General features: G+C 37.1%; 4 pseudogenes; all 4 read left to right on the top strand.

Annotated features, from left to right (window-relative positions):
- Positions 1–7,626: 7,626 nt before the first annotated feature.
- On the top strand, positions 7,627–8,686 carry LOC127521089 (trace amine-associated receptor 13c-like; annotated as a pseudogene).
- A 3,096-nt stretch (positions 8,687–11,782) lies between these two features.
- On the top strand, positions 11,783–12,838 carry LOC127521023 (trace amine-associated receptor 13c-like; annotated as a pseudogene).
- Positions 12,839–17,402: 4,564 nt separating this feature from the next.
- Positions 17,403–18,461, top strand: LOC127521042 (trace amine-associated receptor 13c-like; annotated as a pseudogene).
- Positions 18,462–23,210: 4,749 nt separating this feature from the next.
- Positions 23,211–24,269, top strand: LOC127521039 (trace amine-associated receptor 13c-like; annotated as a pseudogene).
- The last annotated feature ends 2,273 nt before the right edge of the window (positions 24,270–26,542 follow it).

The raw sequence follows: 26,542 nt of genomic DNA, 5'->3' as shown, positions 1-26,542 counted from the left end.
TGTTTCAGCTTTCAAAATGGTAAAGCGTAATTTCAAGCTGCACCCTATGATATAATGCACCATAACCAATATTACACGTTACATGTTATATTGTGGTAAGAACTGTACATTTAATTGTGGTTAATTTTTAACACAGTATACAGACACTTTGTTGTCTCTCTTTATAGAATGAGTTTTATAACATGAGAAACAACAGCTCTACTGATATCGATGTGCTTGGCACAGAGAAAAAAAAAAAAACATCAGACGAAAGAATGGTAAAAACTGAGCTGCATTTTCCCTAAGATTTATTCAAAATGTGGAGCCTCAAGACAAAAAGATTTCAAAATGATCAAAACAGTCCCCCAATGCAACTTCTGATGAAAGGACAGACTAATAGTTAAGCCTAAACCAAGACTCTCCAAACAAGTGATATTCAATAATAATAATAATACATAAAATAAACTATCACACAGTTATTTGAATTGAAGATTCATGAGTGAATTATTCTTTTGAGTTGGATCGGTGAATCAGTTGATTCACTACAGTTGTGAATGATTTGTTCACAGGGATGTTAATCCAGGAACATGTCCAATCTTGCTAAATTGTGTTGAGAAGATCATCAGTTGTCCCTAAAACATTCACTTTTTTGTTTGATTCATTTGTTCTTTTGGAATGTGTTGTTAGAATGTGTTTCTCTGTTTGTTGGCACCTGCACCACACTACGGTTTACTTGAAAAAGTCTAGGATACAATTTTCACTCAGAAGTTTCCAGTAAATTGAACAGAATATGTTTTCAAGTAAAGAGTGAACTAAATTCTTGTTGGCTTTAATTAGAAATTAATTTGTGCAGTTTTAATACCAATAATGGTGTAATATTACATTACCATACATTTTACATAAAAATATGTTTTATTCAATGTCTGAATTGTGAACATTCATTAACGATTCATTTAAAAATCATTAACAGATACAACTAATAAGTTAAGAATAAAACAAATAAAATCTTATGTCCGCCATTCTCTTTTACTCTGCAAAATAAATAAATAAATAAATAAAGAGAGAGAGAGAGAGAGAGAGAGAGAGAGAGAGAGATGCATCAAAGTTAGATAAGGTAACATTGCCATCACACATACAGTACTGAAAAGTTAATTAGTATTGTATAGGTTGTATAGTGTTTGTAAACTTAACTTAAAACCTTAAATAATTGTTGAATAAAAGTTTTTACTTCTACTTCTAAAATATATAATTTAACTGACCCCATCAGTGCATTCTCTGTGTGTGTTTACCTGTGTTTGTGTTCACACCTTTAATGAATGGATCATCTCTCCATTCAGTACAGGTGTTAACATCACCCTCAGGGGCACATTTACTCAATAACAAACCATAACAATTATCATTGGTCTTCAGAGTTTACTGTAATTGATTTCTCAAAAGATTTATTACTGTCTGTTATTTGAAGTAAATAAGACACTTGTCATTGCTTGTATGAAAAAACAACAACAACAACCCATGTGACCTTTGTGAGAGGCCCACACCATATTTTGCAAAGTGCACTGAACTGAAGTCAAATTTAATATTATGTGACCAAAATAGTTACTCAGGACACAGCTTAACAGCTACAACCTTCTTGATTTGTGATGCTACATTATCAATGTAACAATCTGATTAAAAAAATAAAATAAATAAATAAATAAAAAATATTTTGGCTCCATTCAGGGTTTTCCAAGTAAGCACACATGAGGCACAATTGCTCTACGCCCTTCATATTGCTTTCTTCAGTAATGCTGTCATTTGAATGGAATTCACTCAATAACCTACAGAAAGTTTTTTTTTTTTTTTCTATTACCAATATATATATATATACAGGTGCTGGTCATATAATTAGAATATCGTGAAAAAGTTCATTTTTTTATTGTAAATTATTTTAAAAAATGAAACTTTCATATATTCTAGATTCCCTACATGTAAAGTAAAACATTTCAAAAGTTTTTTTTTTAAATTTGTTGATTAGAGCGTACAGCTCATGAAAGTCCAAAATCCAGTATCTCAAAATATTAGAATATTTACATTTGAGTTTCATTAAATGATCATCCCTACAGTATAAATTCCGGGTATCTTTTGTTCTTTGAAACCACACTAATGGGGAAGACTGCTGACTTGGCAATGGTCCAGGAGACAATCATTGACACCCTCCACAAAGAGAGTAAGTCACAGAAGGTCATTACTGAATGGGATGGCTGTTTACAGAGTGTATATCAAAGCATATTAAATGCAAAGTTGACTGGAAGGAAGAAATTGGGTAGGCAAAGGTGCACAAGCAACAGGGATGACCGCAAGCTTGAGAATACTGTCAAGTAAAGCCAATTCAAACACTTGGGAGAGCTTCACAATGAGTAGAATGAAGCCGGAGTCAGCACATCAAGAGTCACCACACTCAGACATCTTCAGGAAAAGGACTACCAAGCCACTTCTGAACCAGAGACAACGTCAGAAGCATCTTACCTGGGCTAAGGAGAAAAAGAACTGGACAGTGAACAGTGGTCGAAAGTCCTCTTTTCAGATAAAAGTAAATTTTGCATTTCATGTTGAAATCATGGTCCCAGAGTCTGAAGGAAGACTGGAGAGGCACAGAATCCAAGCTGCTTGAAGTCTAGTGTGAAGTTTCTGAAGTCAATAATGATTTGGGGGGGCCGTGACGTCTGCTGGTGTAGGTCCATTGTGTTTTATCAAGTGCAAAGTCAATGCAGCCATCTTCCAGGAGATTTTGGAGCACTTATGCTTCCATCTGCTGACAAGCTTTATGGAGATGCTGATTTCCTTTTCCAGCAGGACTTTAGCACCTGCCCACAGTGCAAAAACCACTTCCAAGTGGTTTGCTGAGCATGATATTACTGTGCTTTATTGGCCAGCCAATATGCCTGACCTGAATCTATGGGATATTTTCAAGAGAAAGATGAGAAACAGTCGATCCAACAATAAACAGATGATCTGAAGGCTCAATAGTGCCTCAGCAGTGCCACAGGCTGATCACTTCCATGCCACACTTCACTGATGCAGTAATTTGTGCTAGGAGCAAGTCATTTGCTGTAATATGTCCTGCCGATCAAGTATTGAGTGCACAAATGAACATACTTTAAAGAACTTGAACTTTTCTGTTTTGCAAATCCATTTTTTGATTGATCTTAGGAAATATTCTAATATTTTGAAATACTGGATTTTGGACTTTCATGAGCTGTACGGTCTAATCATCAAAATTTAAAAAAAAAAACTTTTGAAATGTTTTACTTTACATGTAGGGAATCTAGAATATATGAAAGTTTCATTTTTAAAAATAATTTATAATAAAAAAATGAACTTTTTGATGATATTCTAATTATATGACCAGCACCTGTGTATATATATATATATATATATATATATATTCAACTATAAGTGAATTTGGAGGGGGGAAATATGAATAAAGTTTGAAAAAATCATTAAGATTTAGTGTTTAGAACCACAAAAACAAACAAACAAACAAACAATGGCCTCTCCTAACCCTTTTACAAAGGCCAAAGATGACATTACATGAATTGTGCAGAAAATCTGATAAAGCATTGGGAATTTTTCACATAACATGCAGAAGAAAAATGGATATTGCAGCTGCAAATTAAGAATTTGTTGCCTCGATTTGTTGCTTTGACTAGGTGTGGTATCTGTCAGGAGTTCTAAAACAATGAAGCACACGAGACAGAAGTAGCAAACTCCATTCATCTTGTTTACTCTTCACTTGCGTTCTCACACATATTACGTCATAACACAACAGACTCAAGTTTAGACTTTCTTTCCAAATAGTAGTCCACAACACAATTCACTTATGGACACAACATGTTAATGAATCTTAAAAATATTAAGTAAAATGTCATTGGTTCATTCAGCCCACTGTCATTTAAGAACACCAATCAGGGCATATTTGTCTAGAATACGTCAAGCTATTATAAGTACTCGTATCATCAGCAAATTGAATTGAGGGGAAATGTTAATCTGTCATTTGTACAAAAAAAAGACAAGATAATGTGGCAAAATAAATATAGCCTATGACGTCACTACAGATGCGACTGTGGGTATATAAGGGCACCTGTGGAACACGTAGAACAACTGTAGGACACATTAGCCGCTTTTCCACTGTGGGGTCGAACGGTTCTTAGAATGGTAAGGAACGGTTCCAGTTGTGTTTCCACTGGAGCCTGGTACGGCACGACACGATTACAAACCGTTCTCAGCCCAGAATTCTCGGCACGGTTGTCGTTCTGGTAGAATCCGTGAAGTGACGCCACTCAGGATTGGTCACTTGTCTGTTGCCTGGCTACCAGTTTCTCCGTAGCTGGATAAGCACTCTATTTGAGTGACGTAAACACAAATTAATAATAAAATTAAAAGAAATATCTAATCATCTGCCATAACGCGGTCGTTATTACATCTCCTATCATAAGTAAACCGTTCCGTTACCAAGGCAACGACTGACGCTTTTATATTACATTCCAAAAAGCGGCTGTTATCAGCCCCACAGTGGAAAACGAATCTGTAACTGCACCAGCTGGTCCGGATCGGCACGATGGAACGGTTACGCAATGAGAACCGTTCGGCCCAATGGTGGAAAAGTGGCTTTTCTTGTCTTCAGGATCCATTTGTTTGATGTATGTGTAAGGAGCATGTGCGTTTAGTTCTCATAGGGAGCTGAATGCACGCATTGTGAGGACTTTTCAATGAAAAAGCTCAGTTTGCTTCATCCCTATTCTCAAGGGATGTGGGACGTGCATTTGGGTGGAATTTTGAAGAGTCAAAGAAGCTGGATGTGCTAGGTATGAGGCTTTCACGAAACTGATTACATGAGACCGGTAAGAAGCTGTTTTCTTTCTGTTCTCTCCTGAGCGATAGTAGTTAGCGTTTACACGACTGTGTTTTGGCTCTCATAGCGATGCATTCGTGCTGGTCTCGTATGATTCTTTTCAGGATGATAGAATCTGACGTTTGAACTAGTGCGCTTGACTCTTGAGGGGATTAAATGCGTGTTTTTTTTTTTGCGATTCGGCCACAGTAATTGGTCACTGATTGGATAAACACAGCATGCAACTTGTTTACTTAGGCTAGCTAGCTAGCTCTAGCATTGCGCATCCTGTATTGCCATAGTGAATGGGAATTTTTCTGACTAAAGGTAAGAATGAAACAGTCTCTTCTTCTCTCAAAGTTCTCTGTCAGCATTTGACATTTTTCCTCTCAAACACTGAATTTACTGTTTATATACAATGCGCAGTGTTTCTGTGATAGTCTAAAGCACACGCTATTGGTTATCCGTTGCTAAGCATCTAGTCGTAACATTCTAACACTGCATCATTACACTGTACAAAGTTGGCACCGCAATGTGGGTCAGGGTGCTAACCCCACTTCTAAATTACAAGTGTGAAACGTTCCTTTACCTGGGGTTAAAAGTGGTCTTTAGAATGACTGTAATATGGTGTTAAGTGCTGTGTGAAAAGCCCTAATAATTACGTTTAAATGTTGTCAATACCTTCATATTGTACGATTCAACATCTATCCAAACGTACAAAAATGTACGTTTTGTACCTGTAAACATTATGTATTAATACCTGCAACAATATCTGGAACATAACAGCTTTAGTGCTGAAGTATAAAGACAACGACCAACAAACAAGGACTGAAATGCAAGGGTATAAATACACTGGGTAAGAGGCTAACAAGAAACAGGTGAAGGTGATTAGTCATCATTGTAACTAACAAGGAAAACTATGGAGACTCAGGGTACATTTACACAACAACGATTTACTAAAAACGGTACAGATGACAACGTTCAAACTGATCCATGGAAATGAATAAACGTTTGATTAGCTACTTTATTCAATTTCTGTAACTGGAAACTACTTTTATACAGTCATATACTCCCATTCAATTCACCCTCTGTCTGTGTAAGACACAATCAGTGTGTGTGTTGTGACTCTAGATGTTTCGTATTCTCACCAAACTCTGGTATATATATTTATAATATATTATATAATATATATATATATATATACAAACCCGATTCCAAAAAAGTTGGGACACTGTACAAATTGTGAATAAAAAAGGAATGCAATGATGTGGAAGTTTCAAATTTCAATATTTTATTCAGAATACAACATAGATGACATATCAAATGTTTAAACTGAGAAAATGTATCATTTTAAGGGAAAAATAAGTTGATTTTAAATTTCATGGCATCAACACATCTCAAACAAGTTGGGACAAGGCCATGTTTACCACTGTGTGGCATCCCCTCTTCTTTTTATAACAGTCTGCAAACGTCTGGGGACTGAGGAGACAAGTTGCTCAAGTTTAGTAATAGGAATGTTGTCCCATTCTTGTCTAATACAGGCTTCTAGTTGCTCAACTGTCTTAGGTCTTCTTTGTCGCATCTTCCTCTTTATGATGCGCCAAATGTTTTCTATGGGTGAAAGATCTGGACTGCAAGCTGGCGATTTCAGTACCCGGATCCTTCTTCTACGCAGCCATGATGTTGTAATTGATGCAGTATGTGGCCTGGCATTGTCATGTTGGAAAATGCAAGGTCTTCCCTGAAAGAGACGACGTCTGGATGGGAGCATATGTTGTTCCAGAACTTGGATATACCTTGCAGCATTGATGGTGCCTTTCCAGATGTGTAAGCTGCCCATGCCACACGCACTCATGCAACCCCATACCATCAGAGATGCAGGCTTCTGAACTGAGCGCTTGATAACAACTTGGGTTGTCCTTGTCCTCTTTAGTCCGGATGACATGGCATCCCAGTTTTCCAAAAAGAACTTCACATTTTGATTCGTCTGACCACAGAACAGTTTTTCACTTTGCCACAGTCCATTTTAAATGAGCCTTGGCCCAGAGAAAACGCCTGCGCTTCTGGATCATGTTTAGATATGGCTTCTTTTTTTACCTATAGAGTTTTAGCTGGCAACGGCGAATGGCACGGTAGATTGTGTTCACCGACAATGTTTTCTGGAAGTATTCCTGAGCCCATGTTGTGATTTCCATTACAGTAGCATTCCTGTATGTGATACAGTGCCGTCTAAGGGCCCGAAGATCACGGGCATCCAGTATGGTTTTTTGGCCTTGACCCTTAAGCATCTTGACTTCTGAGAGACGCTGCCACTCTGAGAGGCTCTTTTTATACCCAATCATGTTGCCAATTTACCTAATAAGTTGCAAATTGGTCCTCCAGCTGTTCCTTATATGTACATTTAAATTTTCCGGCCTCTTATTGCTACCTGTCCCAACTTTTGGAATGTATAGCTCTGATGAAATCCAAAATGAGCCAATATTTGGCATGACATTTCAAAATGTCTCACTTTCAACATTTGATATGTTATCTATATTCTATTGTAAATAAAATATAAGTTTATGAGATTTGTAAATTATTGCATTCCTTTTTTATTCACAATTTGTACAGCGTCCCAACTTTTTTGGAATCGGGTTTTTATATATATTTGCAATCTTGTACATTCTATCTCTTACCAGTTAGCACATAGTTTGTGCTTTTGTTTTTATTATAATTTTTAATTTAGTGATTTAGTGGGCGGTAGATGGGTAGGTCAGTCTCATTCAGAAACTGTATAAATGAAAGGACAGTAAGGAGAGCAGCACAAACTCCTAACAGGAGGAGACTCACTCATGGCCTATGAGACAGAGGATCATGAGACTCAATACTGCTTTCCTGCCATCAACTCATCATGTATCAAGGGAAAACGCTCCAGACATGAATACAATACCATGTATGTGTTTGTATCATTGCTGTCAGCATGGACTGTGTTTCTGAACCTGCTGGTGATCATCTCCATCTCTCACTTTAAGAAGCTTCACACACCAACCAACCTGATTATTCTCTCTCTGGCTGTTTCGACCTGCTTATGGGACTTGCTATGCCCATAGAGGGCACCAGGCTGATTGAGACATGTTGGTACTTCGGGGACACTTTCTGTGGACTTTATTTAATATTTATTGCGGTGCTTCTTTCTACATCTCTCAGTAATTTAGTTTTAATAGCTATTGATCGTTGTGTGGCTGTTTGTCACCCTTTACTGTACCCACAGAAAATCACCACAACTACAATACAACTGCAATAAGCATCTGTCTGAGCTGGATTTGTTCCTCAGTTTGTAACACTGCCTCTGTAATTAATAACGGATATTTTGACACTTCACTCAGAACAAACATGTGCTATGGAGAGTGTTCTGTTATTATGGGTTTTGCCTGGAGAGTCACTGATCTGTTCATGTCTTTTATTTTTCCTTGTATCCTGCTCATAACTTTATATTTGAGGATTTTTCATGTAGTACGTCAGCAAGTGAAAGTTATAAACTCTCTGATGAATGGAAAATGTGTAATGGAAGGTTCAGTGAGGAGGAAATCTGAGAGTAAAGCAGCTCTGACATTAGGAATCATTGTAACAGTTTATCTGATGTGCTGGATTCCATACTATATCTGTTCTATATCAGTAACCTCTTCCACAACCATAAATGTTTTGACATGGGTTGTCTATACAAACTCAGGCCTGAATCCTCTGGTCTATGCTTTATTTTATACCTGGTTTAAAAAGACAGTTAAACACATCCTAACTCTAAAAATATTTCAGCCAGCATCCTCTCTGGTCAATATTTTTACACAACATCAATTGTAATTAAATAGGTAAAACTATGAGAGCAATTTCACATAAACTGAAATATTGTTATTAAGTCATAAAGGTAGATCATTTGTTTATCTTTGTAATTTACACTTCATGTATCTTAATAGTATGTATACTTGCTGTATAATTCTCACACTGTGATGCAATGCGAGTTTTGTCAGAGTTTTTTTACACACTAAAAAAGTGACTGAACAACTAATGTTCAGTTGTTTTCTTAGCTTAAGTAAACGGAGCAAAAATCACAAACCTTCAGTCTACTGAAATACATGATAAAGGTAGATATTATGTACTTCATGCTTCACTTTCATGTCATATAGTCATATAGAACTATGTATACAGGTCAAGCGTAATATGGTGGTTCATCACAAAGTTGAATGATTAAAGTAGCTTATAACATGCCTCAGAAGGGTTAAAACATCTGATTTTAACGTCAAATTCACCCAAAATGAATTCAAAGTTTGGAGCTACACCAATAAAATTAACAGTGGAGCCTAACAATAAAAATATGAAATATCTTAATGTAACTTTAATGTTTGCAATATGTTGTTTCATATAAAGTGATGTGAATAAATAATGTCCATACTGGAACTACTAACCATCACCTCTAATGTTTTTATGAGCCAAACACAGCTAACATTAATGTAAACAATTTTTTTGATAAATTATCCAGTTGGCTTTAGCAGTTCACATACTTTTACCTTTTTATAATTTTTATATATAAATTCATATGACTTTTGTATTAGTTTATTGGATGGATTTATTGCTATAGTGAATTATTAAATATTTATTAAATCACAAACCATGTTTGTTTCGCACCTTTAATGAATGATTCACTAAGGCCAATTTTACAAGAATCGGATATTATGTCACCACTGACTAAAGTTAGGTCCAATACTCGTTTGCGGCTATTACATTAATATGCTTTTTTCTCCAATATTGTTTCTTACCTTTCCTGTTTTGTCTGTGTTCCAAGTTGCTGTTATATAATCTACAAAGAAATTAATTTGTACTTGTTTGTATCTTATACGGCCACTCAAACCATGCTCAAGTTTACCGGCTGTTGTGTCACAGAAATATGTACTCATTCGGTAATTCCCTGCTTGTAACACCATATGACAAGCATTTTTTTGTATAGAAAAACTAAATTCCTAGTACATATGTGGATGGCTCCACCATCACTTCATCTCGCCGTTCATCTCGGTTCTCGGGTGAACCGGGTTCTAATAGCCACCACCTGGACTTTAAAGGGTTAGTTTCCCTCTCTTTCCCCTCTCCGAGGTGATAACGTGCGCTCTTAGGTCTAGTTCATTTCCCCTGGAATGGTGAACCTTATAGGCCACCTCTCTCCATCATCTTACCACCTTCTGATAGATGTTTGGTGTTTGGTGGAGGAACTCGATACCAGGCCCATTACTTGTGAAGCTGCCACTCTGCAGGTTAGCACTTGTAATGTGGTTGGTGTTATGTATGTAGTGGTTCCCTTCGGTGACCCCATACAATGTTTTCCACTGGTCGTTTTCCTATCAGCGAACCCAGTGTCTTCCACTCGACAGTGCTAGCTCTGTCACTGGTCACTGTGTGATAGGTAGAACCCCCTTTGGTGGAGCCCACCACAAAAGCTTTTTTTTTTCCTGTGTAGCACTCACCTCTGGTGAGTCCTTGGGATGTACACTATATTGCCAAAAGTTTTGGGACGCCTGCCTTTATGTGCACATGAGCTTTAATGACATCCCATTCTTGATCCGTAAGGTTTAATATCGAGTTGGCCCACCCTTTGCAGCTATAACAGCCTCAACTTTTCTGGGAAGGCTTTCCACAAGGTTTAGGAGTGTGTTTATGGGAATTTTTGACCATTCTTCTAGAAGTGCATTTGTGAGGTCAGGCACTGATGTTGGCAAGAAGGCCTGGCTCGCAGTCTCCGCTCTAATTCATCCCAAAGCTGTTCTATCGGGTTGAGGTCAGGACTCTGTGCAGGCCAGTCAAGTTCCTCCACACCAAACTCGCTCATCCATTTCTTTATGGACCTTGCTTTGTACACTGGTTCGCAGTCATGTTGGAACAGGAAGTGGCGATCCCCAAACTGTTCCCACAAAGTTGGGAGCATGAAATTGTCCAAAATGTCTTGGTATGCTGAAGCATTAAGTAAGTATTGTCCCAATACTTTTGGTAATATAGTGTATTTCCACATGGGTACCTCCTCTTTGGGTAGGATGTGGCCTCCGTAGCATCCATATCCCCCTGGGAAAGAGAACGCTTACCAAACGTTAACAACCAGGCATGTGCAGCTGTGCATTCTCTAAGCTTACCCTTACTGCCAAAACTTTCTTCAGTTAAACAAAGAGAAAACTGAAGTCACTGCATTTGGAAACAAAGATCAAGTTCTTAAGGTGAACATATACCTTGACTCTATGGGTCAAACAAGAAAAAAATCAAATCAGATATCTTGGTGTGATTTTGGAGTCAGACCTTAGTTTCAGTAGTCATGTAAAAGCAATAACAAAATCAGCATATTCTAATCTAAAAAATACTGCAAGAATTAGATGCTTTTTTCCCAGTCAAGACTTAGAGAAACGTGTTCATGCTTTCATCACCAGCAGGGTGGATTATTGTAATGGACTCCTCACTGGCCTTCCCAAAAAGACTATAAGACAGCTGCAGCTCATACAGAATGCTGCTGCCAGGATTCTGAGAAGAACCAGAAAATATGAACATATCACACCATATCTCTTCCAGAAGAGATCAGCTCCAACAGTAGCCACATTCAAATCCAGACTCAAAACACATCTGTTTAGTTGTGCATTTACTGAATGAGCACTGTGCTGTGTCCAAACTGACTGCACTGTATTTTACTTATGTATCCTCTTTTTTTATTCTAAACAGTTTTAATATTCTCTACTTTTATTGCTATTTCTATTTTTATGAACTGATTGCACTGTATTTTCTTAACTGTTTTAATGCATTTTATATCAGTCTTTTAATTCTTGTGTATTTGTTTCATTTTTATGTAAATCATACATATAAAACAAATGATTATGCAGCATCAGAGAGGGCAGTAGATGGGTGGGCCAGTCTGAGCCAGACACTGTATAAATGAAAGGACAGTAAGGAGAGCAGAACAAACTCCTAACAGGAGGAGACTCACTCATGGCCTATGAGACAGAGGATCATGAGACTCAATACTGCTTTCCTGCTATCAACTCATCATGTATCAAGGGAAAACGCTCCAGACATGAATACAATACCATGTATGTGTTTGTATCACTGCTGTCAGCATGGACTGTGTTTCTGAACCTGCTGGTGATCATCTCCATCTCTCACTTCAAGAAGCTTCACACTCCAACCAACCTGATTATTCTCTCTCTGGCTGCGGCTGATCTTCTTATTGGATTTGTCATGCCCATAGAGGGCACCAAGCTGATTGAAACGTGTTGGTACTTTGGTCACACTTTCTGTGGACTCTATTCAATATTTATTGCGGTGTTTCTTTCAGCATCCCTTAGTAATTTAGTTTTAATAGCTATTGATCGTTATGTGGCTGTGTGTCACCCTTTACTGTACCCACAGAAAATAACCACAACTAAAACTGCAATAAGCATCTGTCTGAGCTGGGTTTGCTCCTCAGCTTATAACACTGCCTTTGCAGTTAATAATGGATATTTTGACACTTCACTCAGAACAGACATGTGTTATGGAGAGTGTTTTATTATGATGAGTTTTGCCTGGAGAGTCATTGATCTGTTCATGTTTTTTATTTTTCCTTGTACCCTGATCATAACTTTATATTTGAGGATATTTTATGTTGCACATCAGCAAGTGAAAGTTATAAACTCTCTGATGAAGGGTGGTAAATGTTTAATGGAAGGTTCAATGAAGAGGAAATCTGAGACTAAAGCTGCTCTGACATTAGGAATCATTGTGACAGTTTATCTGCTGTGCTGGATTCCATACTATATCTGTTCTATATCAGCAATCTCTACCACAGTCATAAATGTTTTGACATGGGTCGTGTATGTTAACTCAGGTCTGAATCCTCTGGTCTATGCTTTATTTTATCCCTGGTTTAAAAAGACTGTTAAACACATTCTAACTCTGAAAATATTTCAGCCAGCATCCTCTCTGGTCAATATTTTTACACAAAATCAATAGTAATTAAATAGGTAAAACCATGAGAGGAATTTCAAATAAACTGCAATATTGTTATTAAGTCATAAAGGTAGATAAACAGTTTATCTTTGTAATTTACACTTCATGTATCTTAATAGTATGTATGCTTGTATAATTCTCACACTGATGCAATGCAAGTTTTGTCAGAATTTAACAATTAAGCAAAGTTTTTTTTACACAGTAAAAAAGTAACTGTCAGGGTTGGTTGCAAACAAGGAGAGGATGCAGGATCTAATTTGCAGCAGCAAAGGTTTATTCACAAGACTATAACACAAAACACTCAGGAACAGGAAACAAAACAACCAACTAAGCAAAGACGAGAACAGACAAGGGAGTGCAGGAGGAGAGAGTCTTTAAAGGGAGTGCTGATGAGGATGTGCAGGTGTAGGGAATCCATGATGAGCTGACTGGGTGCAGGTGTGAAATCAGAGGGATGCTGGGAAATGGAGTCCGGGGGAGGTGCTACAGACGGTGACTGTGACAGTAACAATGTTCAGTTGTTTCATTAGCTTATTAAGTAAATTGAGCAAGAATCACAAACCTTTAATATACTGAAATAAATGATAAAGGTAGATATTATGTACTTCTTTCATCAGTGCTTCACTTTCATCAGTCATTTTGAATCTGTTTTGTCATAAATCAAAAACACAATGACAAAAAGAGGACAGTCATATAGAACTATATGTATAGGTCAAGCATATTATGGTGGTTCATCACAAAGTGAATGATTAAAATGGCTCGATCACTTAAAATGGTGAATGATAAACATGCCTCAGAGCAGGGGTACTCAATTTCAAGGGCCAAGAGGGCTGCATTTAAACCACATAAAATGCAAAGGGCCACAAATTACAACTTCCATCGTAAGACTTTTATTTATTATTTGTAGTTTTACTGAGTATTTACAAATGCAGTTTATTTCCTAGATAAGTCTTTCTAGTTCTTTAATGGTTGCCATATTTAAAGTGTCAACTTGAAAATAAAAAAAATAAAAAATCAGCATTTTAAAAAAAAAAAAAAGGATTAATAGTTTGTCTTGCTGTATTCTTAATGAAAAAAAAAAAAATTATTCATACTAAGAGTATGAAAAAAATGCCAAAATAAATAAAAAAAACATTCTTGAGCAAATATACTTAACAAGAAGTGATGAAAAGTAAATTAAATTAGTAGTAAAAACTCTGAGTCTGCATTCTTTTCACAAGTAATTTCAGGTCTGACTGTTGCTCACTGGCTGATCTGAGACAGTCTGTCAGTTAAACAAGAACGTCGCACCTTTTTATAGTCTTTTTATTCTGCACCATGCCTTTTTAATACTTTTTATAGTGCCTGTTTATACTCAGGGTCACTTTACAAAGGTTTAATTATTATTATTATTATTATTACCTCTACCCTTAATTTAGTCAGAATCCGCTCAAAACAGGGTTGTTTTTTGTTCAGTCACAGGCTCACAAATCCTCTCATAACCAACAGTGTAAACACAATGTAAATAAGTGATTCATTGTGGAGTGCTGTCAGCTTCCTTGATTATACTGGCAGTTTTAGCAAGAGTGCAGTTTATTGCAGGATTGTCAACATCATTTAAATGATGCAAAAATAAAGAAACTTCAGGCCGCCTGTTGAGTCCCCCGGCCTCAGAGGGTTAAAACATCTGAAACAGAGTAACTTCAAATTCACCCAAAATGAATTTAAGGGGTGGAGCAACACACAAAAGAATTAACAGTGAAGCCCTAAGAATAAAAATATGAATTGATTGTTTTCGAATCAATCCCTTTGATTAATTGTCCAATTGGCTTTGGCAGTTCACACACGTTTACCTTTTTATAATTTTTATATATAAATGCATATCAAATCATATGAATTTATCAAATTTTGATTTGATAAATTCACATGACTTTTGCATTAGTTTATTGGATGGGTTCAATGCTGTAGTAAATTATTAAAGGGGACCTATGTAGTCTCACCAATAAGTCACCAATACAGTTTAAAAATTTCCATGATATTTAATTCGTACAAAGACTTTGATTCCCCAACTTGTTTTTTCAGCCTGGTCTCATTGTTAATACGTAGGTATTAATACGTAACTTTCAAAGACACAAAACGTACATTTTTGTACGTTTAGAAAGGTGCTAAAACGTACAATATTGACGTAATTATGGCACTAAAACGTAAAAATACTTACCTTTTTACAGCGAAAAAACGTAAAATATTTACGAATCTTATCATGTCTTAAAGATATATGTATAATTTCCCTTTTATCGTTTTGTAGATAAATGTAAGATCCCTAAACCCCATCCCGAACCTAAACCTACCCATTTTATACAGAATGTTAAAAGAAACATAATGTGCAGAAATGTGTAGGAAAATTACAATTTTAGTAAAAATATAACATTAAAATGATATTTTGAGCCACTAATCCTACACCTACCCCTAAACCTACCCATAACCATTTCTTTAAACTACCTACTAATATAAATAAAAGAATGACAGAAAAATAATCGTAATTACAATCATTTATTTTTTGCGAAAATGTCAAAAGTGGTACCAAAAGTACTTCAAATGATGATGAGTTCCAGTCACAGTCCTCTCTGGCGGTAATAGTTTTTTATAGGGTACAGAGCAGAATTTAACTTATTAATCCATGAAAATATGATGAATCCGGCTTCTCTCCATGAAGGCGCGCACTCATTTCAAATGTCAATCCACTGAAACACGGCATGTCGTAATCTGTGACGAAACAGGGGAGAACCAATGAGCGTTCGATATCAGTGCCGTAAACCATGTCGTAACGCTTCTCGAGGGTGGCGCTACTTTCAAATTTGAATCATAACGAGCGCGAGCTTTGACTGTGACGGGCGCTGTTGCTGAGAATCAAAATGAAGATCGATGGATAAAGGGCTGAATTTGGATCTGTTCCTCACAAACATATGGATTCTAAAGATTTGGAGTACAGCGAACAAATAAAATTGATGTGATTTGTGAATTTATGTTGTGTTTGGTGTATCTTATGGTTGTATTGTCAGTCGCTGCAGGAGAAAATGCCTTCTGTGTCGCACAGCAAACAAACTAAATATTACAAAATGGTTAAACAATTACAATTAAATTTAATCATAAGGTTTTAAATTGTAGTCTTGTTTAACATTATGTAATCCTCCGAAACGAGCAGCACAAGTCACGAACAGAAATGTTATTTCATATTAAGTAGATGAGTAAACTGCTTTCAATAAATTCGACTAAAAACATTAAATCATTAAAGCCACGATTTTAATATTAATACATGGCAATTCATATACATTCACACTTTACGTTACATGACGTTTTTATTGCTGTTAATACGTAAGTGTTTTTACGTTTTAGTGCTATAAATACGTCAATGTTGTACGTTTTTGTGTGTATGAAAACGTAAGTAAATGTACGTGTGGTAGAACCACAATTTACGTAAAAATACACGCGTATTCTCATGAGATCACGTTGGTTTTTGTTAAGCTCAGCCATTGCTCAACGTGGGCCAATCCGGAAGCCAACGTGGAAGTGAAATTGCCCTCATGAGGATCATCTCTGCAAGTGTTAACAGCCCCTCCAGAACACTTTTCTTCAACAACAAGCCATAAAGTCATTTGAAAAGTTTTTCAGGTATTTAGCCAAGCATTCAAGTAAAAAAAAATACTAGAGTTGTATTAGGCTGCTATCACCTAATGCACAGATCCAATTTACACATTAGTTTTTAAATGTTGAATTTCACTTAAAACGTGTTTATGAGGATACTCGCCAAGACCGGCATTTAGACGCATGAGTGTGTGTATTTGACTGTTCAGTAAGCCACAGAGCTCAATTCGGGATCACATGCTGTCTGAAAGGTGGCTTTATATGTGCTTCAAGTATGTGCACACAGAAAGCCATCTGTCAACATGTGAGCACCAAATTCAGTTACACTTTATGTTAAGGTGTCCAGAGTAATTATTTATTAAAGTACTGAGTAATCTTAATGAACAACATGTACTTCTATAGCATTAGGGTTTGGTTTCGAGTTAGTTGCCTATAATTGTGCATAATTTACTGTTATTACTACAGGAAGTACATGTAACATACAGTATATATCAAGGACACTATAATAAAATGTTCTTTTGCACGGATTATTGTGCTTTTAATAACTTATCCTGCACGTTCCTTTAAAACTGATTTAATGTTAACTGAAGATGATAATGAGGGGGGATCAGAAGTCACTGTGCTGTGGAATATTAGCATACAACAACGACTTAAAGGGAAAAAATCTGGTCTCAAAGTATAAGACAGTTGAAAAAAAAAAAAAAACTTGTAATATATAGATATTGATTACTGACAGAAACACAATTCATGTGAAAAGAAATAGGAAAAATATGTTTGTCATGTAAATTAAAAGCATATACATATAAATGAAAGCTTTGGCACTGTTTTACCCTGTCATTGTGTGGCTAAATATAATAATACATACAATGATTAAATAATTACAACATTATGCATCATCAGAGTAGGCGGTAGATGGGTTTGTCACTCTGATCCAGACACTGTATAAATGAAACAACAATAAAGAGAGCAGAACAAACTCCTAACAGGAGGAGACTCACTCATGGCCTATGAGACAGAGGAACACGAGACTCAATACTGCTTTCCTGCCATCAACTCATCATGTATCAAGGGAAAACGCTCCAGACATGAATACAATATCATGTATGTGTTTTTTTCATTGCTGTCAGCATGGACTGTGTTTCTGAACCTGCTGGTGATCATCTCCATCTCTCACTTCAAGAAGCTTCACACACCAACCAACCTGATTATTCTCTCTCTGGCTGTTTCAGACCTGCTTATTGGACTTATTGTGATACCCATAGAAGCCATTAAACTGACTGAGACATGTTGGTACTTTGGAAACAATGTCTGTGGATTGTTTACTATGACCCTCAGTCTGATTCTTTCATCATCTCTTAGTAATATAGTGTTAATTGCTATTGATCGTTATGTGGCTGTGTGTCACCCTTTACTGTACCCACAAATAATAACCACAACTAAAACTTTAATAAGCATCTGTCTCTGCTGGTTTTGCTCCTCAGCTTATAACACTACCCTTGTAATTAATAATGGTTATTTTAACACCACACACAGATCAAATGTGTGTTATGGCGAATGCACCATTATAATTAGTTTTGCCTGGAGAGTCATTGATCTGATTTTGTCCTTTTTGTCTCCATGTATCCTGATCATAACTTTATATTTGCGGATTTTCCATGTTGTACATAAGCAAGTGAAAATTATAAACTCTCTAAAGGGTGTTAAATGTGTAATGGAAGGTTCAGTGAGGAGGAAATCTGAGAGTAAAGCTGCTCTGACATTAGGAATCATTGTAACAATTTATCTGCTGTGCTGGATTCCGTACTATATCTGTTCTATATTAGTAACCTCTTCGAGAAACATAAATGTTTTGATATGGGTTGTGTACACAAACTCAGGTCTGAATCCTCTGGTCTATGCTTTTTTTTACCCTTGGTTTAAAAAGACCGTTAAACACATCTTAACTCTGAAAATATTTCAGCCAGCATCCTCTCTGGTCAATATTTTTACAGAACATCAATTGTAATTAAACTGGTACTAGGCAAACTTTTCACACACAGTAAAATTAAGTGACAAAATGTTCAATTGTTTTGTGTTGGCTTATTGTGTAGACTGAGCAAGAGTCACAAATCATCAGTCTACTGGAATAAATTATAAAGTATTATGTACTTTAAGCTTCATCACTTTCATGTGTCATCATAAATCAAAAACACAATGACAAAAAGAGGACAGTCATACAGAACTGTTTAAGGTTTAGATGTATTATCATAGTGCATGGTTTAGATGTAAAATCACAAAGTGAATGTTGAAAATGGCTTATAACAAGAGGGTTAAAACATCTGAAAGAGAATAATATTATATATATATATATTAAAAAAATCCCATTATTATGTACCTAAACAAGTTTTAAAAAATTAAGAAATAATTACATCATTATGCGTCATCATCAGAGTGGTCGGTAGATGGGTTGGTCAGTCTGATCAGACACTGTATAAATGAAAGGACAGTAATAAGAGCAGCACAAACTCCTAACAGGAGGAGACTCACTCATGGCCTATGAGACAGAGGATCATGAGACTCAATACTGCTTTCCTGCCATCAAATCATCATGTATCAAGGGATAACACTCAAGTCATGAGTGCAATATCATTTATGTTTCTATCATTGCTATCAGCATGTTCTGTGTTTGTGAACTTTATTATTTTAAGCAAAAATTATGGCCCAAATCAATTTTTGACCACAATTCTGTGCGGTTATATAAATTCTTTATATTCAAACTCTAATATTCTAATATAAATAGTAAACTATATAAATAATATAAATGTGCCAAATGACAAGATTTGATTTCTTAGCTTACTTGTCCCAGTAATGCTGATAGGTAAACAATGACTGTCATCATTTAGTGGTAGTTCTAGCTGCACTGCACATGAGTTCTGAGTTCTGATAGTCTGTGTATCTGTACCTTTTTTTCCCATCACTGTATGTTAGAAAAAGTGAGGAAACTGATTGCCTCAGTTTTCAAGCCAAGTAATTTATGTTGTCAAGACTTAAAATTTGTATCATTATGGTGTCATAAGTATTGGTGGCTTTAGTAATGGTTACAAACTAGACAAATGTGCATTTAGCATAACAAAATAATTATTTTTTACAAGCGATTAGACAGAATTACCACAATTGCTAAAAAAGGAGTGTTACAATTTGAACACATTTATAAAAGTAAAAATGTAACAATACTTACTAGTGGTTAAAGGTGCAATATGTAACATTTTCTGTCCGCTAGAGGTTGCTAGATGCCTATTCAAAACAAAGATGTAGCTTGATGATGCCAAGTTTGAGCGCAGAATCTTAGGACATGTGGTCTTCAACTCACAAGCTGGTGGAAAATAATCGGGATAGGACTCAGGCAGAAATTATGTTAATGGATGCGATTATTAACGTTACCGTAGTATGAAGCAGAGCAGGACCGAGTGTTGTGGGAGCTGAATGAGGCCGCTGGAGCGATTGCGCAACACACGTCTCGCGAGCAGCAGAACTTTTATTATGCCACAGTCGCCGGCGCCACTTCCGCTTTTCTGGTCATGAGTATGAGGTAACACAGCTCTGTTTATCATATTAGATACATTTGAGTGTGTTGAAAATGATGTTATAACGTTACTCTGAGCGTTCGCTCGGTTGCTGCTGTGAGACACTGTTACACACTGCAGTAAGCTAGATCGATTTTAGAATATCATATTAAATGCTGGATGGCTTGTGTTGATAAATGGCATGGAATTAATTTTAAAATGTATTGTATGATGGAAAAAATGCTGTATTACTGTTACTAAAAATAAAGTTGCATATGATTATGATATGTTAGCTATTTGACAAAATAGTGTTTTTCCCTGAGGCATGGTAAAGCATGGTACTCGCAAAAAATCAAAACAAATTAAATTTGAACAATAAGACTTAACGTGTTGAGCTATAACAATAAATAGTTTTATGTCTATAAATATATGAAAACAGTTGTTCCCTTGTCTATTAAAATGTAATATATTAAAGCCTCTTTGGTGTTTCCATGGTTTCTACAAAATAAAACTGCAATATGACGCAATTGACAGGCGACTCCTCACACGACCCAGAGCCTTGGTTAAAACTGCAATTTTCTCAATAGTTGGAAACATTTGGGATATTGTAAGTACTCAAGTGAACAGAATATATAACACTGGCCTAGCGTTTTTTTGGATATTTTACTGTAAAATTCTTACATATTGCACCTTTAAACAGATCGTTGTTGATCCGTGAGGACCAAGCCCCACGGTTCGGCACGCATGTGATTCGCGGATCAATTGCAAGTTTACCCGCAATAGAGTGAAAGGTTATCATTTGCACGTGTTTTGTCGTGCTAGTTCACATATTAAATAGATATAAAACCATTCCAGCGCTAGAAGAGGCAAAAGAGGATTTAATTCGGTAGGCTATCGCACGCCACACTGTTATCGGTGCGCACAGACGCACATACATACAAGGTTCGCGCACGCACAGAGAGAGAGAGAGAGGTGCGTTTCAGATAGCTCGCGAATTCCAAATTGATTTCACTTTCGCGTCCTCAGTGCACTTGGATGGACACATGCACGTCATGGACATTATGTCAGTCAAAATACCCCTCTCGGCAAGTATTCTCGTAAACACATTCGGTTATGTCTTAATTGAACGAGGTGAGAATTCGGATGTGTATCTATCGGATGTGTGCGTGCATGGGGTCTTACTCTTAAAGTGACAGCAACCTATAAATACCTGCTGTTGTCTGTCATGTAAATCAAACAACAAAACACAGCTTTAACAAAGATTAATCTATATTAAATTTATACAGTGAACAGTGTCATTTTACATTTAATTATTACATTTCTGTACACAAAAATTAATACTACAGTTAGACCTTATACTTTATTTGTAACTTTATGTTGTATTTATCTATGCTTGTAACTGGTGTACAGTATTTGTTCTTTTTACAGTCTGTTCACTTGCCTTTAATAATGTATTAGGCTAGTAGTTTCTGCTGTGGTATCGGAGTAGTTAAAGTGGGCTAAGTAATAAATGCAAAGTTACCCACCACCCCCCAATTTTTTTTTTTTTTTCTGCTGATCCGAAAAATTATCTGATCCGTGACTTAATAGCCGTGATATGATCCGAACCGTGAGTTTTGTGATCCGTTGAACCACTAATACATATTTAAAATCAGCATAAACATCTGAATTACACAATGTCTTATTTGAATTCAAGGTCACAAATTATTACAATGTTCATCAATTCATCTTGTGGAGTTCATCTCATTCAGTGGAGTGTATGGCCCTGTTTACACCTGGTATTAAAATGCGTTTTGGTCGATCAGATCAGGTCCAGGGTGCGAGCTGTCCGTCTTCTCATTATGAATCAGCGGATCAGGTCTGTGTGAGAAGGGAACTGCCAGCCTATGATTTCCCCAGCACATCGCGAAAAGCATTGTTTTACATGGAGTGTGATAATGCACAGCTGCACCAAACAGACATGGAAAATTTAATTTTAAAATAATTTAGCTCTTAGTTAGAGCTTTGTAGTCTCACTAATAAATCACCAATACAGTTCAAACATTTTCATATTTAATTCGTACAAAGACTTTGATTCCCCAACTTCTTCTTGTTAAGCTCAGCCATTGCTTAACGTGGGCCAATCTGGAAGCCAACGTGGAAGTGAAATTGCCCTCATGAGGATTATCTCTGCATGTAGCACTAGTGTTAACAGCCCCTCTGGTAAACATTTCTTTAACAACAAGCCATAAAGTCATTTGAAAAGTCATCATTTAAGTTTTTCAGGTATTTAGCCAAGTATTCAAGTAAAAAAATACTAGAGTTTTATTAGGCTGCTGTCACCTAATGCACAGATCCAATTTACACATTAGTTTTCAAATGCTGAATTTCACTTAAAACGTGTTTATGAATTACTCGCCAAGACCGGCATTTAGACACATAAGTGTGTGTATTTGACTGTTCAGTAAGCCACAGAACTCAATTCGGGATTGCATGCTGTGTGAAAGGCGGCTTTATATGTGCTTCAAGTGTGTGCACACAGAAAGCCATCTGTCAACATGTGAGCACCAAATTCAGTTACACTTTATTTTAAGGTGTCCAGTGTAATTATTTATTTAAGTACTATTAATGTAATATTAATGAACAACATGTACTTCTATAGCATTAGGGTTTGGTTTTGAGTTAGTTGCCTGTAATTGTGCATAATTTACTGTTATTACTACAGGAAGTACATGTAACATACAGTATATATCAAGGACACTATAATAAAATGTTGTCTTGGACAGTTTATTGTGCATTTAATAACTTATCATGCACGTTCCATTAAAACTGATTTAATGTTAACTGAAGATGATAATGAGGGGGGAAATTTTATACTGTACCTCTGGATCAGAAGTCACTGTGCTGTGGAATATTAGCATACAACAGACACTTAAAGGGAAAAAATCTGGTCTCAAAGTGTATGGCAATTGAATAAAAATATAATAACTTGAAATGTATGGATATATTGATTACTGACAGAAACACAATTCATGTGAAAAGAAATAGCAAAAAGAAGTTTGTCATGTAAATTAAAAGCATATAAATGAATGCTTTGGCACCATTTTAGCCTGTTATTGTGTGGCAAAATATAATAATATAATAATACATGCAATGATTAAATAATTACATCATTATGCAGCATCAGAGTGGGCGTTAGATGGGTTGGTCACTCTGATCCAGACACTGTATAAATGAAACAACAATAAAGAGAGCAGAACAAACTCCTAACAGGAGGAGACTCACTCATGGCCTATGAGACAGAGGATCATGAGACTCAATACTGCTTTCCTGCCATCAACTCCTCATGTATCAAGGGAAAACGCTCCAGACATGAATACAATATCATGTATGTGTTTTTTTCATTGCTGTCAGCATGGACTGTGTTTCTGAACCTGCTGGTGATCATCTCCATCTCTCACTTCAAGAAGCTTCACACTCCAACCAACCTGATTATTCTCTCTCTGGCTGTTTCCGACCTGTTTATTGGACTTATTGTGATACCCATAGAAGCCATTAAAGTGATTGAGACATGCTGGTACTTTGGAGAAATATTGTGTGGAGTGTTTATAAATACCCTTGGACTGCTCCTATCAGTATCTCTCAGTAATTTAATTTTAATAGCTGTTGATCGTTATGTGGCTGTGTGTCACCCTTTACTGTACCCACAGAAAATAACCACAACTAAAACTGTAATAAGCATCTGTCTCTGCTGGTTTTGCTCCTCAGGTTATATCACTGCCTTTGTAATTAATAATGGCTATTTTAACCCCACACACAGATCAAATGTGTGTTATGGCGAATGCTCCATTATACTTAGTTTTGCCTGGAGAGTCAATGATCTGATTTTGTCTTTTCTGTCTCCATGTATCCTGATCATAACTTTATATTTGAGGATTTTCTATGTTGTACATCAGCAAGTGAAAGTTATAAACTCTCTAAGGGGTGGTAAATGTGTAATGGAAGGTTCAGCGAGGAGGAAATCTGAGAGTAAAGCTGCTCTGACATTAGGAATCATTGTAACAGTTTATCTGCTGTGCTGGATTCCGTACTATATCTGTTCTATATTAGTAACCTCTTCGAGAAACATAAATGTTTTGATATGGGTTGTGTACACAAACTCAGGTCTGAATCCTCTGGTCTATGCTTTATTTTACCCCTGGTTTAAAAAGACAGTTAAACACATCTTAACTCTGAAAATATTTCAGCCAGCATCCTCTCTGGTCAATATTTTTACACAACATCAATTGTAATTAAACTGCAAATTTTTCATACACAGTAAAATTAAATGACAAAATGTTCAATTGTTTTGTGTTGGCTTATTGTGTAGACTGAGCAAGAGTCACAAATCATCAGTCTACTGGAATAAATGATAAAGTATGATTTATGCTTCATGCTTCATCTCTTTCATGTGTTATCATAAATCAAAAACACAACGACAAAGAGGACAGTCATACAGAACTGTTTGAGGTTCAGATGAATTACCATAGTGCATGATTTAGATGTAAAATCACAAAGTGAATGTTGAAAATGGCTTATAACAAGAGGGTTAAACATCTGAAAGAGAATAATATTATTTATATATATATAAAAAATTCCCATTATTATGTTTCTAAACAAGTTTTAAAAAATTAATAAATAATTACATCATTATGCATCATCATCAGAGTGGGCTGTAGATGGGTTGGTCAGTCTGATCAGACACTGTATAGATGAAAGGACAGTAAGGAGAGCAAAACAAACTCCTAACAGGAGGAGACTCACTCATGGCCTATGAGACTCAAGTCATGAGTGCAATATCATTTATGTTTCTATCATTGCTACCAGCATGGTCTGTGTTTCCGAACTTTATTATTTCAAGCGAAAATTATGGCCCAAATCCATTTTTGACCACAATTCTGTGCGGTAATATAAATTCTTAATATTCGAATTCTAATATTCTAATATAAATAGTTAACTATATAAATAATAGAAATGTGCCTTTAACCAAATGACAAAGATGTCACAGACACGCCAGGCTCTACACTCACCCAATCACAACGCACTCCCTCTCCTGAGTACTGACAAGCTACACCTGACGCTCATTCACACTCATCACCACAGCCACATAAAAGACACGCCAGTTCACTCAGTCACTGTCCGGTCTCGTTGACACATACCAGTGTTTACTTACCTCCAGGACTCCCGTTACACGACTACTTACCTGTCTCCAGCGTCTTCTGTGATCCCTTGTGTCTCCTCGTCTCCTGTGAATCTTCAGTGTGTTCATCTGCTCCACGTCTCCCGGCATCCACGCTTCCTAGAACACACAGACAAGTATCAGTTCCAGTTCATCGTCTCATCGACCTTATCATCTGCCATTACTCACCTGCACTCTGCTTCACGCTCAGTATTACCTGAAATAAACCTGTTAACCCTTACCTGTGTCTCCGCTCCCTTCTGTACGTAACAGAAGACCGGACCAACACCGCCCAGGTAACAACATGAGCACCCCGGATCCCATTCAAGAGTTGGTCGATGCACTTCGTCGCACTTTCACCGGCACTTCCACGGCAACAACACCAGCGAACACTTCCGCATCCACCGCTGCAGCTCCTTCACCACCCGCGGTCGCCAGTCCCATGGCCAAACCGGCGCCCTTCTCTGGTCTGGCGGAGGATTGCAACAGTTTCCTCCTGCAATGTTCGCTGGTCCTGGAGATGCAACCGCACTTATACCCTGACGATCGATCGAAGGTGGCTTTCATAATCTCTCAGCTTCACGGAAAAGCACTGCAATGGGCAGAACCTCTCTGGAATCTAAATAACCCCGTTGTATCGTCCTTGTCAAGTTTTACAACCCACTTCAAGGAAGTTTTTGGTAAACCTGCCTGGGATTCGTCGATTGGTGAGAGATTATGCAATTTAAAGCAAGGCGCACTGTGTCTGATTATGCCCTCCAGTTTCGTACCCTCGCTGCTGCAAGTGGCTGGAATGAGCAGGCTTTGATCACTACATATCGTCAAGGCCTCGATCCACGTGTGCGGTTGCATCTCGCTGCATACGAGGATTCCATCGGGCTCGAGAAATTCATTCAGTTATCCATCAGATTCGCCACTCGTATGCAGCTGTGCCTAGAAGAGCACCAGGGCCAGCCGCTATTCCCCTCCATTCTCCGCCAGCCAGAGTCCGTCAGCTCCCCAGAACCAGCTAATGACAACATGCAGATTGAGCACTCACGTCTTTCAGCAGCTGAGCGACAGAGGAGGCTGGCCCAGAATCTCTGTCTGTATTGTGGTGGTGCCGGGCATTACATCTCGGAATGCCCCCTTCGTCCTGCCCGGCCTTTGGTGAGTGCCATCCTGCCCACTTTGAATAAAATGAAACCACTCTCAATTGTAGTAAAACTTACTGCCGCTGAACTTTGTCTTTCAGTCAGTGCGCTCCTCGATTCTGGGTCAGCTGGAAACTTCATCTCCGGAGCCCTCTGTCGCCAGCTGCATCTCAAGAACACCCCAACGCCGAAGATCTACCAGATCCACGCGATA

Source organism: Ctenopharyngodon idella, chromosome 10 (assembly GCF_019924925.1).
Source record: "Ctenopharyngodon idella isolate HZGC_01 chromosome 10, HZGC01, whole genome shotgun sequence".
Classification (NCBI taxonomy): domain Eukaryota; kingdom Metazoa; phylum Chordata; class Actinopteri; order Cypriniformes; family Xenocyprididae; genus Ctenopharyngodon; species Ctenopharyngodon idella.
Note: the sequence above shows the minus strand (reverse complement) of the source record. Positions and strands in the feature narration are given on the sequence as shown.